Raw genomic sequence first — 5,226 nt, 5'->3', positions numbered from 1 at the left:
CGTTTTGCTACAAACTTCTCATGCAATATTCGATCGAATTCAACTTGCTTTGGTCTGCGAAGAGTTCTTTTTTGACATTTTTTTTTCTATTTGAAGAGAAAGGAGCAACCTTCACTATTTCCTACTTTTTCTTTTTGATGTAAAAATGTGTTCCTCTTCCAATCTTATAATCTCTCAATATTTTCAACTCCAGCATCGACTTTTTCTATAATTTGACGTTTTTCGAGTGAAGTCGCTTGTTTTCTTTTAGAGTTGCAAGCCATTGTGCTGGGTTGTTTTACACTATTTTACATATAGCAATCTGAAAAATAATTCATAGTTAGTGTAAATTAATTATCAATAGCTAATCTACATTAATTACATAGTACCAATATTAAGATTTCTGCGCAATATCTGACTAAACCATGTAAACAGTTTTACTGCAACTCCGCATCAAATATGCTAATAAAATTTCAATGACGAGACAATTCAAGTTTAGAGAAAGTTCAGGTTTAGAAGAAGTCCAAATGAGAGGAAGTCCAACTTTAGAGGAAGTTCAAATTAAAGGAGTTTTACTGTATAGTAATTAGAGACTGTGTGGAACGATAAACTTGTCGTTCTAGAAAAGACATGATTTCATTTTCCGCTTGATTAAAACGGTTTTCGTTTCTTTGCTGCAGACTATCTACTAAATGGCTAAACGCGTAAAAATCCCAAGAGCGATAAAAGTCCTCTATCATGTTTGAAAGTGACATTACGTTTAACGAGCGAGATCGGAGATGCGCCGCTGTACAACTTATGCTCTTTACTGATCCCAGTTATAACAACAGGATCATATTTTCACGAAAAACAAGGGCGTGCTTAGGGTGATAAAAACAAAATTTTCAGCCATGGTTATGCTCTTTGGTGCGTTTTCAAGGGAAGACCCAATCATGCCGCCTAACATCTACAAAGTCGATTTGAAAGTCAACATCAAAGTGAACCTGGATTGGTTGAAGAGTGTGGTGATGCTCTGGTTCAATCAGGTGGCCGCTAGTAAACGAAGAGACCCGGACTTGATTTCATAAGGAGTGCTACGACTTTGTACCCATCTTTCACTGGCCATCCTCCAGCCCGACATGAACCCGCTGGATTACTTAGTTTCGTCATACGTCGAGCACCAACATGACCTGCCACGATAATAAAGCACGTCTGATCGACGCGAGTATTCGGTGAGCTCCCGCCAACGCTTATGGAACGAGACATTCACCCAGTTTCCGACCCGTATCCATGCGGTGATTAAGGCTAAAGGCGGCTACATCGAATAGATGCTTACTCTACTACATAATCAATTGAATAACCTGAATTCATTTTTTTCTAATATAAGTTTTTAAATAAAGCTGGCGTCGTTTTCTTTAAAGTGACACTTTTATCGTTCCACCCTGTACATAAGATTTATTATATATCATAAGAGTTATTATTATTATTATTATTATTATTATTATTATTATTATTATTATTATTATTATTATTATTCACTAGGAGTAGTCACACAGATTTCTCTTTAAGAGCAACTTGTGGCATTCTCCGGAGTCTTCCTAGATTTCCAGTTTTCTCCACCTCTGTCGATAACCATTGCAGATGGATTTGCGTTATCGTAGCAGCTGCCTACCATTGATTTCTTATTGACGGGGACCATTAGTCTTCCTTATAATTTGAGTGGCAACAGTGATCTTCGCACTTGTCCAGTAATGCTTTCTCTCCTCCATCCTTTTTGACCTTCCTCGCTTTGTGGTATGGTGTTAGTTTTTGGTCACACACACACACACACACACACACACACACACACACACATTTCTATTTTTTCTTTTTCCGTGTTATGCTCTATTGTGTTTTACATCTGTATCATTTTCTGCATGTCCAGTTTCTGTCTGTAGTTCATGTGAGTTAGTTTCCGCATTCAAGGGTTTTCCTTAATATTTCAGCAGTTTTCATCATTGTTATCCGTTGAATTTTATTAGCCATCTCACTGATTCCGGTCTCTCCCATTCTCTTTTTCAAAGTTTTTCGGTATTGTTACTAGCACTCTTACTATTAGCAGTGTTGTCCTGGATTTTTTCATCTTCCGTATTCCTTTAATCTCTCTGGTCAGTTCAATGTATTTGCTTCGATTCTGCGTCTTCTGGATGGTCTGCTGGGACAGCAAAATCTACACTCTGGCAGGTCTTTTCCTTCTTGAAAACTAGTATGACATCCGACCGTCTTGCTTGGATGGGTTTACTAGTTTGTATACCTATGCCCAATAGGAGTTTTATGATGATGATGGTCATCACTATTATTATTATTATTATTATTATTATTATTATTATTATTATTATTATTATTATACGTGGTTAATATAGTTTTTGATTGCCTCTAATAATCTACATCGATTATTGTTATACGTCTTATAAACATCAAGATAACGAACCAATGTTTATAGAAACTTTTAAATATGTTATCTTTGTCAATACCTTTTTAAGTCCTTTTTTCCTAGGCTAGAAACTGGGGGTATGAAATCTATTAATTATAAAGTAATACAAGCTGTCCTTAAAAATTATAGCTCCACACACACACACACACACACACACACACACACACACACACACACCCACACACATATATAAATATATATATAATTATATATATATATGTGTGTGTGTGTGTGTGTGCTTGTGTTTTTGTATGTGCGTGTGTGTGTTTGTGTATGTATGTGTGTGTGTGTGCGGTGTGTTCGTGCTGTGTGCGTTATTATCATTAGCAATCGATAGCAATTGCTATATTGCCGTCATAAAATGTTGTATCTCAACACTTGATGTCAACACAATTATAACAACAAATGAGCGACAGAAAATGAATGACAGGAATAATAATTTTAAATATTCTTTTAAGAAACGAAGTCATTAAGATTCCCTCTTGTTTTCAGGATGTTCCGAAAAGCAAAGGAAATTATTAATATCTCCTGTTGCCGGGATGTGCTGGAATTAAAAGTTTGTTTGTAATGTCACCTATGTTACGAAGCATCGGAGCCCGAAAGAAGGCTGGGGGGCGGGTAAAATTGTCCTGGTTGTCATCTACAATTAATACGCAATAACAATACATTCTTATTGCGTATTAATTGTAGATGCCAGCTTTGGCACAAACAAGAAGAATGCAGTATTAGCAGAATGATTCTATGAGTCGTATACTAATGCTGCAAGCTAGCGGGCTGCTGCTGCTGCTATGTCGATGACAGAGACGTCGTCGTCAGGGACGAAGTGAGAAAGCGTAGTTCACGACACACTCTGACTTCGTCGCTCACCAACTCCTGCTGTCAGTACCGATGGTGCAGGCGTAGTTTTAGACAAACTGTTTGTATTGTAGTCGAAAAAAGGTCCCCCTTTTGGTATCAATCGCTAATAATAATAATAATAATAATAATAATAATAGCATTATATATATATATATATATATATATATAATATCGTGCATTTTATCCGCCTTTCTCTTTAAGTTTTCGTATACATTTTTTGAAAATCCTTTCACACAAAGCGTGTAACTGCTTAAATAAAGGAGCTAACAAAAACAAAAGATGATTATCACAAAGATAGAGGATGCTTATTCGCCTTAGTCTTGAAAAGACCAACGGTAAATTAGACAAAAAACAGTCAGCAGGTAAAGAGTTCAACACACCTGCTGTTCTTGGAAAAATTTGTCAGAACATGAAGATGTATCAGAATGAAATACAAACACAGTGAATAGAATGAAACTACCATACCAACTAGTGAAATAAGCTGGAAAATTTGTCATTAAATATAAAATGTGTATCGACGTAGTCTGTTTAAATGTAGTCCAGAAGTCGATATTGCTATTCTTAAATTTTGAATAACTTTTCGTCTGTCTGTCATGCTTAAGTCTTAAGACTTAAGGATGTGCTTTAGGCGACTGAACAGAAAATACTGATATTATTAATATCAGTATTTTTCTGTTCAGTCGCCTAAAGCACATCCTCCCAGGCTTTATCTTCGGCTGCTTTAAGAATCGGCTAGTTTATTGCTATTGCCTAAGGCGTCTCTACCGTGGAATGCCGACGTTGTGCTGAAGAGTTTATTTTAGGTAAGACTGCAGTTATTCTAATACGCTAGTTTCAATCTACGTAATACATTCACAAATAAAACTCGTCGAACTGAAACCACTGTCAGTATTTATTTTTTACTCCACTTCTGTGCCTCTAAAATTAAACGAAACTTCCGTGACCAAAGTTTCTTTCGTAGAACTATTTTTAATGTGGAACACAATACTGTGGGACTGCTTTCCAATCGACAACAATATTGTAATTTTCAAGCTCACTGTTAATCAATTCTTTTTTGATAATACCACTTTGTCAAATTTCTAACATCATTAATAATTATCAGTTGTTTTGTCACAATATATCTGACACTCAAAAATCTTTATCCTTAAGTTGTCTTTTACGCTCGTTAACTGTTTTCGCTTATTACAAAAATAAAAGCAAACACACTTGAGCTCGCCTCTGACCTTCTCCACAAAACACGGATACCTATAAAACAATCATTCATCTTTTATGACGTCACATTAGTCTTGGTAACTTCCACTCATCGTTTTTGACGTCACGCTGTATTTGGAAAAAATAATGCATCATTTATGAAAGCATCCCTTCTCAATTCTTAAATTATAACGTTATTATTTAGAAGCACGTTCTTTTTTTTACAAAGGTATCACCAATTATTAAGGCCAAGAGACCACTTGAGGATACGGGTTAAAGAGTGTACAGTAGACAATTGGACAATAAAGTAATCGTTAGCAATGGAAATTCGGTAAATTTGTTAACTTATATGGAACAGCTAATCCAAAACTTGTTTACGTTAGACTTTAAGACAACCATATTATAGTCAGCTGGAAAGCAGGGAAACGGAAGAAATTCCATAGGTGTACAGTTCTTAGAAAGAAGCATTGTTACGGGAATCTACGTTTAGGTTTAGGCACAGATAAAGAATGGGTGAAAGTATTGACAGTGTTTTCTGCTAGACGAGTGTTTATTATTATTCGGCGATGGGGGCATCAAAGATTGGAGCTCAGTCGAGCACTTGCCATGAAAATAACAATAAAAGAGAAAAACTCGCAAATCCCTTCTGTGAAAAAGAGGTCGCAGGGAAGAAGGAAGGACATCCACTACGAGACTACGAAGTCTATTTTGAACTCTATCAAGACAGGATGAATTCTTTCTAGCAG

At 36.0% G+C, this 5,226-nt stretch overlaps 1 long non-coding RNA gene across 1 annotated transcript in view; it reads right to left on the bottom strand.

Annotated features, from left to right (window-relative positions):
- LOC145297073 (uncharacterized) overlaps window positions 1-4,589 on the bottom strand; it is a 44,231-nt gene extending 39,642 nt beyond the window's left edge. Inside the window, exon 1 of the long non-coding RNA XR_013870099.1 lies at window positions 4,496-4,589. This is a non-coding gene — a long non-coding RNA (uncharacterized LOC145297073). The remainder of the gene's footprint in view (window positions 1-4,495) is intronic.
- Window positions 4,590-5,226: the final 637 nt, after the last annotated feature.

This window comes from Euprymna scolopes, chromosome 17 (genome assembly GCF_053919585.1).
Source record: "Euprymna scolopes isolate OS-2025 chromosome 17, ASM5391958v1, whole genome shotgun sequence".
Classification (NCBI taxonomy): Eukaryota; Metazoa; Mollusca; class Cephalopoda; order Sepiida; family Sepiolidae; genus Euprymna; species Euprymna scolopes.
Note: the sequence above shows the minus strand (reverse complement) of the source record. Positions and strands in the feature narration are given on the sequence as shown.